Source organism: Eptesicus fuscus, chromosome 6 (genome assembly GCF_027574615.1).
Source record: "Eptesicus fuscus isolate TK198812 chromosome 6, DD_ASM_mEF_20220401, whole genome shotgun sequence".
Taxonomy (NCBI): domain Eukaryota; kingdom Metazoa; phylum Chordata; class Mammalia; order Chiroptera; family Vespertilionidae; genus Eptesicus; species Eptesicus fuscus.
Window position 1 is genome coordinate 62,857,015 of NC_072478.1, and position 15,056 is coordinate 62,872,070.

A 15,056-nucleotide genomic window follows, 5' to 3' on the forward strand; every position below is an offset into this window, starting at 1 on the left:
CTGGATCCTTCTCACAGGAGAGCAGCACTGTAGACAAACTATGATGTAAGCAGGAAGTAGACTTTCATTGTGCTCAACCACTATGATTTTGTGAATATTCTTAGCAGCACTTAGGAATTGTTATCCTGTCTAATTAAATATGCAATCATATAGAAATGTTTTATGATTAAGTATGCTCAAAATAATAGTGACAGATATTTAAAATGCTATTGGGTTTCATCTATTCTATTGTGATTGTTCAACTTATAAGAAAAGTGGTACTAATTTATAGGAGTTTTCTTTCTTAGATTTCAAATGCTAAGGTAGTTCCTAAAAGCATTACAAATATAAATTTTAGAGATTTTAAAAGCAGGTTGACAATTACAGATAGTATAAAATAGAAGTATAAAAAATAATCATTATACTTTTAGGATTTGGGCTTAAATATCATTACAAACTTGGCATGCTCTAGCCTGTATAAAATGAGGATTAATAACACAGGAGGAATGTGACCATCATTAATGCAATTCAGAAACCCATACAGAGTGATTAAAGCAACCGAAATCACCCTTGATCATATTTCTGACCACTTATCAAAAGTGTCTTTATACTGTCATTAGCTGAGCTTCTTTCTCCTTTATGATTTTCTATGTCCTTGTTAAGTAATTGCTTCAGAACCAGATCAATGAGAATCTATAAAAAGAATTAAGATCAAACTCAGCTCAAATATCCTTTTCAATGTGGAACTGTCCTCGTTGACATTAGCACTGAACAGTTAATGTACATATATGTTCACCACTGCCCCCCAGTTTCCTCTATTGGGCAAAAGAATTGCAAGGATTTAGGGTGTTTTTTACAGAATTCAACATAACCACCAGATAAAGGAGGGCGGGGGAGCTATTATGACATCTCAAAACTCTACCAGTTCAAGGCATTTTCTCAGATAAATTTTTAAGTGTTTTATGGTTGCTATGCCTGAAGAAAATATTCTGCATGATGGGGAAGAAGTAATTAAACCTAGTAGAAGTTTCCTTTGCAAGCTGTCAAGGTGAAAAATCTAGAACAGTGAATAAGTGCTGATAGAATATCTATTAAAATTTCTTCAGAATTAGTAGTCAGTATATTCAATCATATTTTTCAATATAACACGTATTGGCTGAGAATTTGGTGTGAGCAGGTAAATATTGGAGGTTGCATGGTCACTGTGCTAATCACATGTATAGTCTAATATGTACAGTCTTCAAATAATATAATGTATAAATGTTATCAAAGGTGTTCAAATATGTATTATGACAAATTGAAGAATGTCAAAAGCTCATGAAAAATATTTGTGTTTTTAAATTAAGTTCCTTGAATTTCTTTCCTTAAAAAGTATATCTTTGCATAGATTAATTACAATAATCTTTCATTAGCATGTTCACATTCAGAGTTATTTTATACTTTCTTATAAACTCACTTCTTTGAAACAAATTGTTGTGGTTTTCATAAGCTTATCAAAACCACAATCAAATTTTCCTCATTAGACAAAGCTGTGTCTCGACCTCTATCATTTGTCCTCGTTGGCTCAGTCAGAACATGGAATGTTCCACAAAGCTATCAATTATATTGTGCTTTGAAAAGGTCAAATATTTGATTGAAAAACAAATTGTCAAAATTGTTTTAGAAACAAGATTTTTATCACTGAATATGCATGGTTTAAAAATGTTAAAAGTTGATCTATAATAAGGATCTTGTTTACTTTGATTTCTGTCTAGATTGCATGAAAATACCAAATATTTGACAACTAACTTTTTGAGTGAATGAATGAATCTGCTGAATCCTATCCTCACTACTAGCAACATAGCTAAGTCATCTCTGTTCACTTGGGCTACTAAAATAATCTTCTAAAATATTTCTTTGTATCTAGTTTTTTCTTGTACTAGTTCATTTTTCATTTCCACTTCACTACCAAATACAGTCTTATATAGTGTAAATAATTATAGTCACATCTATTCCTTAAACTTTTTTTGTTTTCCCTTGTACTTAAGATGGATATAATATATATTTCATTATAATTCCACTGTAATTCTATAAAGATACCCATCATGATGTACAAGATCTGCCATGATAGTTTCCCAAGTTATGTCATATTTCTCTGTATGTGTTCCCACATCACAAGGCTAGAGTCACACAATACTTACTTGATCCTTGATCTTATCCAACTCATTTCTGCTTCAAGATCATACACTTTGTTTCCTATGCCTGAACCACAACTTCAACCTTTAACATTAATAGTAATTTTAACAGAAATCATCCTTGAAGTATCAGCATAAGTTTTATTTTCATGAGGCTTTCTTAATGAAATAAAACATGTGATCATGTTATATGAACATTGAGAGCTCACAATATAATACTTAATTTAACATATTTTTCCCACAAGACTTTAAGCTCCCTGAAGACAGTCCATAGTTCACCACAGACAGTAGCACACGATAGGCATTCAACACATATCCTATATAATAAAAGCCTAATATGCTAAGTGTCCAGTCAACCAGTCAGCTGTTCAACCAATCAGAGCATAATATGCTAATGATATGCTAAGGCCACTCAACCGCTTGCTATGACGTGTGCTGACCACCAGTGGGCAGACTGTCAACAGCCGGCCAGTCCCTATGATGTGCACTGACCACCATGGGGCAGACGCTCAGACTGGTAGGTTAGCTTGCCGCTGGTAGGTTAGCTTGCTCAGTCCCCATCAGCTGGGGTCTGGCTGATGGGGACTGAGCAAGATGGTCTGGACACTCCCTGGAGCCCTCCTGCTGTCCCTCCCCAGCCCCGATCATGCACTGGTGGGGTCACTCAGTCTGGCCTGTGCCCTCTTGTAATCCAGGACCCCTCGGGGGATGTCAGAGAGCCGTTTTCAGCCTGATCCCACAGGCCAGGCCGAGGGACCCCTCTGGTGCACGAATTCGTGCTCCAGGCCTCTAGTTTTAAATAAATTAATAAATTATTAAACAAAAATAATATCCATGCTATTGTATGAGACTTTTAAAAGCTAAGTGAATGATTAAAATATATAAGATATTTAACCATAAAATAATCATTATGAAGTATGATACTAATAAATTAATATTTAGAAATACCTACTATGTGTCAGGCACTGCTCTAGGTACATGGAATGCAACAAAAAACAAAAACAAATGAACAAATGTACTAGCCCATGGAGACCTTATATTGAGGTAGGGACAATACATAATAAACTGAATAAATTATAAGATATACAGTACCTGGTATGTTGTAAGACAAATGTTAAGGAGAAAACAAAAAAGTAGGGAAAGTGACAGGTATTGAGTAGTGTTTTCCATGGGCTGGAAAAGGTAAGGCCATTTCATATAACTGGGGAGATGTTATAAGCATATGCTTTTGTCCTTGAACTAAATGGTTCTTCCTCTTATTCATTGAGGACACTCACTGCTGAGCCTCATTAGAGACTATATGGTGTATTCTTCCCAATGTTAATAAGGGTTTATATTTTCCTTTTTTTTTCTTTTTTTCTTCAATTTTTTTTATTAAGGTATATGTGTACATATCTTACCATTGCCCCCTCCACCCCACTCCCATATATGCCCTCACCCCCCAGAGTTTTGCGTCCATTGGTTATGCTTATATGCATGCACACAAGTCCTTCGGTTGATCTCTTATCTTCCCCACCTCTCCCTAACCTTCCTGCTGTAATTTGACAGACTGTTTGATGCTTTACTGCCTCTGTATCTATCTTTTTGTTCAACAGTTTATAATGTTCTTTATTATCCATAAATGAGTGAGATCATGTGGTATTTTTCTTTCATTGACTGGCTTATTTCACTCAGCATAATGTTCTCCAATTCCATCCAGGTTGCTGCAAATGGTAAGAATTCCTTCTTTTTTATGGCAGCATAGTATTCCATTGTGTAGATGTACCATAGTTTTCTGATCCAATCATCTGCTGATGGGCATCTAGTATATTTTCCTTTTACTTTAACCTTAAGGACTTACCATGAACAGAGAGACAATCATGAAAGTTGACTTAAACCTTCATGCAATAGATATTTCTAAGGCAGTTGTAATATTTACTTAGTAAAACTTTGCTAAACTTTTATAGTAGTCTTTCTATTTTTGGGGGACACTACATATTTAATAAAGATGTATGAAAAACAATATAATTGGCTCATTTTCTACAGGTACTTTGATTCACTAAACTGTACCTAGAAGATACAATGTGTAGAGAAAAAATTAGGTTAAGAGTCAGAGAATCTGTGCTCTCATCTCAGTGCTCAACTTTTTGCTTGTGTGTTTAATTGCACTAACCAGTCCTGCCAGCCCCACACAGCTATTATAAGTATCCAAAGAGGTCATCTATTTTAAACTCATTAACCAATTATAAAGTACTAAGTAAATGTAAAGTGAATCTTATTGTTATTAAACTCTTTAAGGGTATATAACTAAATTATATTTATGGAAAATAGGTAATAGGAAGTATCTGAGAGTTTGAACCCATGCCTATGCATCTAAATCCCCCCCCCACCCACCCACCGCGAGATTTTTCTTAGCCTATTTGTGGTAAGTTAGGATTATTAATTTGAATCCTATGTATATATAACTGTTATCAGAAAATTGGACTTCTTTGATGCTAGTGGGAGTGGGGTTCTTATGATAACTTGAGAACAAGAATGTTCTAAGACTTATATGGGGAGAATGAGTGATCTTTGTTCACATGAAGTTACATCCCTCAGATTCCAAAGTCCCATTTCTCTTAAACCAGTCCTGGGAAATGTGCAGCTGAGGCGTTAGCAGAACTAGAAGCAGAGCCAGCGTCCAGAGTTTCTGTTTCATGGTGGAGCTGAGTCCAACAGAGCCTCAGACCAGTTGTAGTCCATTAGTTCATCGTGTGGGGTCCACATGGCACTGAGCCATATCACAAATGCAGGAGTGTGAGAGCACACCCCCTGCAAGAAGAGTCCCAAGATAGCAAGAGGGCCAAGAGAGAACTCCCTTTGTTTAGGGGTTAAGTATCTCAGATTTTGTGCCCATGCAGTGGCCATGCCTATTATGGCCAACGGCTAGCTCCCAGATGTGATTGATAAGCAAGCATTTTCACACATCACCCAGACCTTACTGGACATGCGTCTATTGTTCAGTCCTTCTCCTAGCTGTCTGCGGGGAACAGACCTAGAGAGTGTTCAACTGCTGCTTTCTGACAAAGCTGTACAAACGGCATGCCTATATTATCTATCCTTCCCTTTGCTCCTTTCCTGTTAATTAATAACCTGGTTATTATAATGGTATCATAGCCAACCCCTTTAATCTTGTATTAGCCCTTATTTTTACATTGCAAATCTATCGGTATTGTTAATCTGAGAAACAATTGAGATAAAAACAATAAAACAATAACATGTTTTTATTCGTCCACAAAAATTCTCAAATTAATGTTCTAAAAAAAAGGATAGAATGAACAAATTTAAAATTTTGCATTAAATTAACTGAATTTTGCATTAAATTAACTTGACTTTTCCTCAGGAAATAATGAAAGAATGCATGTGTTTGTCATCTTTGGGGATATTTTAATGTTTACCAGATTTAAGTTATTCCTTGAAGCTTTTCAGTGATTAGGAAATACATATTTTATTATTTAAAACGTTATTTCAATTCCTAGAAACAGCATTTTAGAGAAAGAAGATGATATTTTAAGATTTACTGGAACACCAATATTTTATTATCTTGAATTCTGAAAGTCAGTTTCCATAAGATGCACATGCTTAATCAGTATCTCATTGCCATTGTAATTTTCAAGAATCTATAACACTTCATACCTATTCCCTTGATCCTGAATTCATTAGCTTGATTCTGAAACCATGGAAACTACTGAGTTTCTATAATCCTGCCTTCTTGATCTGTTTTTATGAAACTGTGTTAAGTGTGAAAGCACATTGTTTATTATCAATGTGGTTTATAATTTTCAGATATCTTACTAACTAGTGAGAACTAAGTGGCACAATATTAGTTTTAAATATAATTATTTCATACAAAAATATATCTGTATATAATATGTTAATAAAAATTATGCTATTGTTTGCACTTTGTACCTGGGGATTTTATTTCCCTCTGTTAGTAAAAGGTTCACATTGACCATCCTGAACTTACAAGGCTAGTGTTAATCCCAACCCCCACTCATCCTCCCAACTGAAAAAGGCAAAGTAAATACGTTTGCAGGTGGGGTTATTTCTGTTCATACCGCAAGCACATATCTTTGAAGTCCCGCTCAAGACTGACAATGATAAAATATCTCTTTTAAAAAAAAATATTTTATTGATATTTTACAGAGAGGAAGAGAGAGGGATAGAGAGTTAGAAACATCGATGAGAGAGAAACATCGATCAGCTGCCTCTTGCACAGATGTGCCCACAACCAAGGTACATGCCCTTGACCGGAATCGAACCTGGGACCCTTGAGTCCACAGGCCGATGCTCTATCCACTGAGCCAAACCGGTCTTGGCTGATAAAATATCTCTTAAAGCAACTGAGGTTGAGAAAAATACTATTGGGCTGACTACAACAAAGTGGTCACATTGGTTTAATTAACTCATCCTTTTTGTGAACATTGTAGGAGCTGTATTACATGACTGCTCTTCCACCAGGTGCTCCATTCATAGTCACTCGAATATATGTTCCTCTCGGCACTCTAATCGGCTTGTGCCTTTTCTCATGCCATTTCCTCGGGGTGAAATGCTTACTCTTATTTTACAGCTTGTGAAAATTGTTGACATGTTCAAGTGTATTAGTATAAGATAGAAGTTTAGTACTTGGATGGTAGTCAGGGGCTGTGGGAACTTGAACCCCAGCTTGGTGGCTAATTCGGCATATGCTGTTGTGAAAGTCACCTAAATTCTCCAAGGCTTGAGTTCCTCCTAGGTTAAAAGGGTAAGATTAAAACTAACCATATAGGTATGATTAAATCTAACTTCTTATGCTGTGAGAATGAAGCCTCTCAGCAAATACAAAGCTCTTCAAATGTCTGGTATAGAGTAAGGGGCATGTAACTGAGGTCATGTTGAAGTGTTGGCAGGCGTTACCTTTCCTCCCCTTTGCTTGTCATTTGAGTACCAGTTCAAATAGTATCATTTTGTTAATCTTTTTACAACATTTTCCAAGTTTTACTACTTTTTTATTTATTTTTCCATAACACTTACAGTGTGCACTTATGATGCTTAATATGATGAGTCAGAGTAAGTTGTATTTCTTTATTTCCACTAATATGAGCTCATTGATTAGGTTATTAAGTTATTTATTTCCATTTTCACTGAATTTATTTAGTACAGAGTTTGTTTATTGTAACATTAGAATATTTGTTGAAAATTAAATTAAAAATAAACATATATGTCTAAAGGTTTTGTTTTATGGGAATACATTAGTTCTTAGGTATGACCCATGCTTTGTATTATTTGCTTATTTAATGAGTAATTAACTGTAATGTATGACACTTTAGTAAGTATATAAAAATATAAGGAATCATAATTTTATCTTGAGATCTGTTCTTAAAACATATTTCAAATTTGTATCTTTATTAATTTAATTCTTTGTAATTTTGGTTATTTTACATGCATTTTAAAAAACATACTTTTATTGATTTCATAGAGGAAGGGAGAGGGAGAGTTAGAAACATCAATGATGAGAGAGAATAATTGATTGGCTGCCTCCTGCATGTCACCTACTGGGGATCAAACCCACAACCGGGCATGTGCCCATCATGGGTGGACATTCAACCACTAGGAGGCACACAGGCTGGGATGTCAGTCCTAATTTTTAACATGGAAACAAGGGTTTAAATAGCTTAAGTGACAAGTTCAAAGTAGAAAACTGGGAAAGATAACTCCAAATTTGGAGCCAATGCATTTTGTTTACACATCAAGGGCTTTTCTTTCCTCCTACACTGCCAGTTATGCCCCATTATGAACCAAATTCACACGCTTATACACCCCTTTTCATCATTTCAACCTAAATAATTTTATGCTTTTCACAGTGTGCTCTGCCTTAAATACTGACTCCTCTGAATAAAGTTAAAAAACAAAAAACTGGGGACTCAACTCAGAGATCAAGTTGTGAGTTTGACAGTGGCTGATCTTATTTGTATTTTATTACTTTTAAGGTGCCTCATATATTTTTTCATGGAAAAATCCATCAATTCTTCAGGGAAGTCAGAACAATTTTCAGCCATATTATTGAGCTGTGCTTTCATCAGATAACTTTGGCTGTCATTGTAATTCCTATTTTAAGAATATTATAACTCCTGCAAATATTTTCTTGTTAAGACACATAAATCTTAATGGAGATAAACAAAAATATCAGATGCATCATTGATCTGTGCTTTTCTCAGATAACTTCTAAGCCAATTTAGAGAAAAGGATTTTTTCACTGCATTCACACTTAAAAATAAATATATATTAATCTTGCATTAGGAAAATATCAAGTTCAATATTTTTCACATTTATTCAAACATTTTGTTTTTTAATTTATATAATATTTCCCTTCATCCCTGAGCAGATTTGCTACTGGAAAATGTAAATAATTTTTCTCAACAAAGGAATTGAAAATTGAACTCTCCCTCCTCAACCAAATATATTTATAATTTTGATGAAACATAGTAAGAACTAACCCTTTATTTCCTGTAATCCTGTTGAAATTATTTTTCTGCTATGGAATGCTTGTATTAAAAACAAAGCTAATCCCTCTTCCTCTTGGGAGCAGGTCCATGCCTTTCCCTTCTCCCTTTCCCTACCTCACTCCCTTCCTCAATTAAAAAAAAAAAAAAGAAAAAAGAAAAGCCAATAGCCCTGGCCAGTATGACTCCTTGGAGCATAGCAGTGTCCTGTGCACCAAAGGGTTGAGTGTTTGATTTTAGCTCAAGGAACATACTCAGGTTGTGGGTTCAATCCCTGGTCCAAGCACATATGAGAAATAACCAATCAATATTTCTTTCTCCTCCATTCCTCTCTCTCTAAAATAAATAAAAAATATTTTTTAAAAAGCTAATATAAAATATGGACTATAAGTAGATTAGGTATATCATAATAAAAGGTATATTCATGTTAATATAAATAATAAACAGTGCCTTCTCTAGTCCAGGACAACAATATGTGAAGTATTTGTAAAATCTACTAATAAAATTTACTTATGTACAGGAAATATTAAACACTTGACCATGTCAAAATTTTTCACAAGCTTTAATATAAGAGTAAGCATTTCAAACCTGTGTTGTTCAAGTGTCAAGTGTATTTAGAAAACAAAATGCCTTCGGATAAATTTTCATGGCTGCTAGCTTTGGTCATCAATGTAGGACCAGCAGTATCTCTGAGAGATAGACCATTGTCTTTGTGATCTAAAATTCTATATTCAGATATGCTACAAATCAGAGCTATTGAATAATGTGTGGAGTCCAGAAGGAAAAGAGTCATATAAGGGGAACCCCATCCTATATAATAAAAGCCTAATATGCTAAGTGTCCGACTGTTCAACCAGCCACTATGACACACACTGACCACCAGGGGGCAGACACTCCAACTGGTAGGTTAGCTTGCTGCTGGGGTCCAGTCTATCCGCCCTGGACAAATCCGTGCACTGGGCTGGTTTTGGCCTGATCTCCACAGGCCAGGCTGAGGGGCCTCTAGTATTCTAATGATAACCTCTGACTAAATCTCTCACTGGATGCCTCATAGTTACATACTATGGGGAAGACTCTAAGTAACACAACTAACAATAAAATAAATATACCCAGGTTTGACCTGTCGCTCAAAATGCAGACATTATACTTCCAGACAACCAAGTTAATTGTCTCATAGAACAAAATAAGAATTTAATAAAAACCCAACATTCTTTGGAGAAATGTAATGTAATTCACAATGTATATGTATATCAAGTGATCATAATTTTACAACTTAAATATCTTGAAATTTTGTCATTTATACTTCAATAAAACTGAATAAATAATTATGAAACAATATAAAATAAACTGTCCTGAGAAATTTATTATTTGTTGGTTTCCACAGGTTTGTTTTTTCTCGTTCTCATTGAACATGTATCACGTATAAGGAGAAAAAAATACTAAAATATAATTTCTGTGTTCTAAAAGTCAAAATAGTTTCTTTCAAAACTTATAATGCTAAGCCATTAATGTATTTTATTTTACTTAATTTATTTATCTTCTGTTTTATTCTTTCTCTGCATTTTGCTATGTCAATGACAAAACAGCAGTGTAAAATTATTTAGTGGATCATTTTGATAGGAAAGATATAAATAATGTGGCTCAAGTTATAAATAGGAAAATTAAATTGTAATAAATAAGCTTTCATTACTAGATAAGCACCTTAATACCTGCTACCTGAACTAGGAGGAAATTGACATCCAAAGTTTTAATTATTAAAACTTAAAGATGTTTATGCTTTGGAAATAGGTGCTTCTTTGCAGCAAAACAATAAATGAGATTTTAAGATGTGACTAATAAACATTTAATAATGATTATATTAAACTTTATTTTCCTTTGAGTGTTCTGTGATGTGTACAATATAAAACAGGTGCCAGATTATTCTACAGATACCATAGTTTAATAATTTTTATGAGCTTGATATTATTCATCTAGCATCAGGCTGCTTGCATTGCTATTGCTTAGGAAAACTTAATTAGGAGTTAGGGAATTTGAAACACAAGTAATGTAATATGGTTCACTCATAATGAGAAATTATTTGGATACATTATATTGAAATATCAGTATTATACATGAAATGTTTTGTGATTTAAAAATTATTTATTAGAACAGAGAGAGGTAAATATGACTAAGAAAAACAAATAAGCTCTAAAAACTTTTGCCTCAAGAAATTTTACTCACTAGACAATTCGATCTCATGTTTCATTTTTTAAAATTATTATGATAGTAACTATTTGTTACATTATCAATAAAACTCTCTAAAACCACAAAAATTGGTGTTCTCCCTCTCTCTTCTTTTTTACCTTTAACCTTTCTTTCTCTTTACCTTTAACCTTAAATAAACAGTTCTTTTTTTAAACACAATTCTCTTATGCATACGAGAAATATCTGCATTTTAATCCTTAATTTTTTTTCTAAGCACTGATTCATTTGGAGTTGTAACTAGAGGAATTTCTCACACTGGAATCATGTTTTTCCTGCTTGCAGTACAATCTCTATGTCATCCCCAAACCACATCTGTGACTAAATATAAAGCAAGCATGCTAATGAAGTAGGAGCTTCTGAATGAAGCCTGCCTTCTCTCTCACCTAGTGATTTGGGTTCTGTATGTTTCAGCCCTGATGTTCCCCCAAGCCTTCTGGACCCTGTGGGTGATCCCTGCAAAATATTTCTCTCAACCACTTCCAGGCTTCTCTCAGGTATGTAAGAAAAATTGCATCTTCATGGTCCACTATGACTCAAGTCCGTTTATTTCAAGTTTTCTTGGTTGGTTTGTTTATGTTTTTAAATCCATAGCTTTATACCAATAAACATTTTCTCTTAGAAAAGTAGTGGTAGATACTTAATGCATTCTGCTAAAGGTGGCCACTATTCTGTTTTCTTTCCTTAGTCTTTCTTATACTAGTCATCCGAGCATCATATTTTGTCCCATTAAGTACCTGCTAATCTCTTTAAACCATTTGACACCTGGAACTCCATTTTTCTACTATGAATGATTGCAGTTCCTGTTGCAGGAAGGAGGAACTTAAATGTGTGTCTCTATTTTTCTGTCCACTTTATAAACTTTTTCATATCCTTGGTAGTATTAAAAAAATCTGTACTGAAGGTTAAAATTCTTAAGACATATACAGGAAGAGTGCATTTACATGATCTTATTCTCCTCAAAGAAATGCAAGAAAATCTCAAGTCATGGCTGCTAGGCCCATGTAATTTCAGAAGCTGGCCTGAAAACAATATTTCAATGAATTATGGATATTTTGACTTTCACATATTCCAGGGAGAATATAAATATATCTGTGCTCTAGTTGCAGCCTATTCTACTTATATAAAGAATGATATACAATTATATTAGATCATAAACAATGCCTAACTATTGATGAGCATTCACTTGTACTTAAAGTAAAAAATGCTTTTTTAGAATTTACATTATTTCTCTAACTCATCACCTCTAATAATATTTTACTTCGTGAAGAGTAGTCAATTAAAATTAAGGTTTCATTTAAAAATTATGCATCTCATCCCAATTCCAATGTTCTCTCTCTTTCATTACTATAAAATATAATGCTTTATCCTCTCTTAAATAATCCACCCCTGAATTTAATATTTTAATTTAACAATTAATTATGTATTATTTTTAAAGTAAGGATTTTCCCTCATACTTGCTTATAAACATGAATATACCTTGATATATCTAGATATTACAAGTGTTGGTTAGTATAATTAAAAATATGACATGTTGAGGCATATTTTTAAAGCAGCAAGAAGTGAAATCTTTACCTAATGTTTCACTTTTAGCAGAACAGTGTTTTCAGCATTAAATTGAACATATAGTTTACCTATATCAATTTCTTTGCATTTTTTGTATGTGAAAGAGTATGGAAAATATTTTTATGGATACTATTCATATGATTATTCAATATTTTAAGGTATTTATTTTTAAAAGCATCCTTAAGTCATTTAAACAATTATAAATGTCTTAATTTTTAACAGGATCTTATAAAATGCATCACTATTAATAAAATAAATTGTCAGTATTTCAGGAATTGTACTTTTTAAGGAAGATAGTGTTCCAATAAACTTTTAAGACTCAATAGGGCTGGATTAGTTCTGTCCTAAAATATAGCACAAAATATTCTAAGTTTATATCCACTTAGCAATCTGAAAGAAGGAATGACTTTTTAAAAAAATCTAGTCCTAATTAATTTCAATAAAGCAAATTCTGTTGAGTATGAATGAGATGTAAGACACTTCGCATACTATCTTATATGTGGACTAGAGGCCCAGTGCATGATTGAATCATGCACGTGTAAGCGGGGAGCTGGGTGCCTGTCCGCTGGTGCATGTGTAGTGGGGGAGCTGGGTGCCTGTCCGCTCAGGCACCAGGCCTTTCAGAAGCCTCCGCTGCGCCCAGGCTTCTGAAAGGCCTGGTGCACCAGCGGACAGGCACCCAGCTCCCACGCTTTTGCTTTAGAGTGCTCACAAATGAGATCAGTGTCCCTACGAGAAAAGCTATAAGAATTTCCTCTCTCCTCCTGACATGTGAGGATACAATGAGAAGACGGCTGTCTTCAAGCAGGCAAAGAGCCCATAGTAGACATTGATCTTGTACTGCCCAGGCTCCAAAAATGTGAGAAATAAATTCTCTTGTTTAAGCCACCCAGTCTGTGGTAATTTGTTATGACTGCCCAAACTGACTAAGACAAAGAATTTCTCTAAAATGGACACTACATTTATTACACGGAGTTTGATTATTATGCATATTCAGCAATTGTAGAACAATTATACCTTAAGTGCATTAGGTGTTTAATTAGATTTCAAGGAACCAATTATTTCTTAAGCTTTTCTTGATGCATAAAATTTGTCCTGGACAATTACAGAATTGTTGGATGCCTTGAACATGAATTTTGATAGGATTGGTTACCTGCTTATTAAAGGCTAAGGTCATCAGGAGTAGTTCTTTGCCTTTAGTACAATAACACATATGACATAAGTAAGATGATCAAATTTATATAAAGAAATTTGTACAAAGGAATTAAGAAAATTAACTACAGCTCTAGTGGTTTGGCTCAGTGGATAGAGTGTTGGCCTGCGGACTGAAGGATCCTGGGTTCAATTCTGGTCAAGGGCGCATGCCCGGGTTGCGGGCTCGATCCCTAGTAGGGGGCAGCCGATCAATGATTCTCTCTCATCATTGATGTTTCTATCTCTCTCTCCCTCTCCCTTCCTCTCTGAAATCAATAAAAATATATTTTAAAAAAAGAAAATTAGCTACATCTGTTTACCTCCTCAATTTAGTTACAAAAATATTAACATATTAAAAAAGATTTTTTTGCCTTTCAATTACAGTACATTTTTGTAGGAAAATAGTACAGAAATAAAGGTGTTTTTATATTATCATAAAAGTTTGATGGCAAATCAAAATTACTTTCCTCAATATTGTTAGCACCTTTGATGTTGAAAAGGGCATTAAATCATGTTCATGAATTTAATGTCTCGATTCAGCCATGCATTCAATATATATGTAAATATGCACACAATATAAAGTATATTGATATGTTATAATTATTTTAAAATTTTCCAAATTAAATATAATAATTGCATAATTAAATACCATGTTTCTTATTTACTTTCTTTGTAATACCCATGGAGCTAATGTTATTAATATTTCAGTAAAATGAAACTAATAAGTAGTCATGGGACATTGATAAAAAGCATCATCAATTTGAAAGATATGCATTTGAATTTTGTCATCTCAAATCCCATTGAATTAGTATTCATTTAAGAGTTCTAAAATATAAAGAAATTCATATAATTTCTTTTGTCTCTATAATTATTTTTCAGACTCAAATTATGCTAAAAACAATTGATTGAGATCCATTGTAATCTAAAAGAAACAATGAGTGAAACGTTCAACAGACCAAGTTATCATAATTAAAAGACTATTTTTCCCTGTTAGTCTAAACTGCTGATTCTGCTAATAACTACTCATAGTTAAAATCAGATATTGAACTACATTAGTAATTTAGTAAATTTTTATTTAGTACATAATTTTTTCAATATAATTATCTTAAGGTATTAATATATAGGTTAGAGAAAATTGAAACCAGACATACTGTCAGTCAGTATCAGGTATAAGTGTATAATTTATTTTTGAACATGTTTCCTTTCTTATTAATAAAAAAGTGTAATTTGTACAGTTTAGTACTAAGTCATTTAAAGCCCAATTAGGGTTACTGAAAAGCATTTCACTAATAAGCCTGCCAAAACATAAGTTACCTTTATAGAAAAACATGGTGCATCTTGATAACATTGGTTACTATTCTTGATGATTTTTAAAGAGGTGAGAGCAGCATCCAACTACTGA

At 33.6% G+C, this 15,056-nt stretch overlaps 1 long non-coding RNA gene across 2 annotated transcripts in view; it reads left to right on the plus strand.

Moving 5' to 3' along the window:
- The first annotated feature begins 954 nt into the window (after positions 1-954).
- The window catches only part of LOC114231545 (uncharacterized), a 239,419-nt gene continuing 225,317 nt past the window's right edge, over positions 955-15,056 (plus strand). For both annotated transcript variants that reach the window (XR_008556246.1, XR_008556245.1), the window contains exons 1-2: positions 955-1,027; positions 11,309-11,391. This is a non-coding gene — a long non-coding RNA (uncharacterized LOC114231545). The remainder of the gene's footprint in view (positions 1,028-11,308; positions 11,392-15,056) is intronic.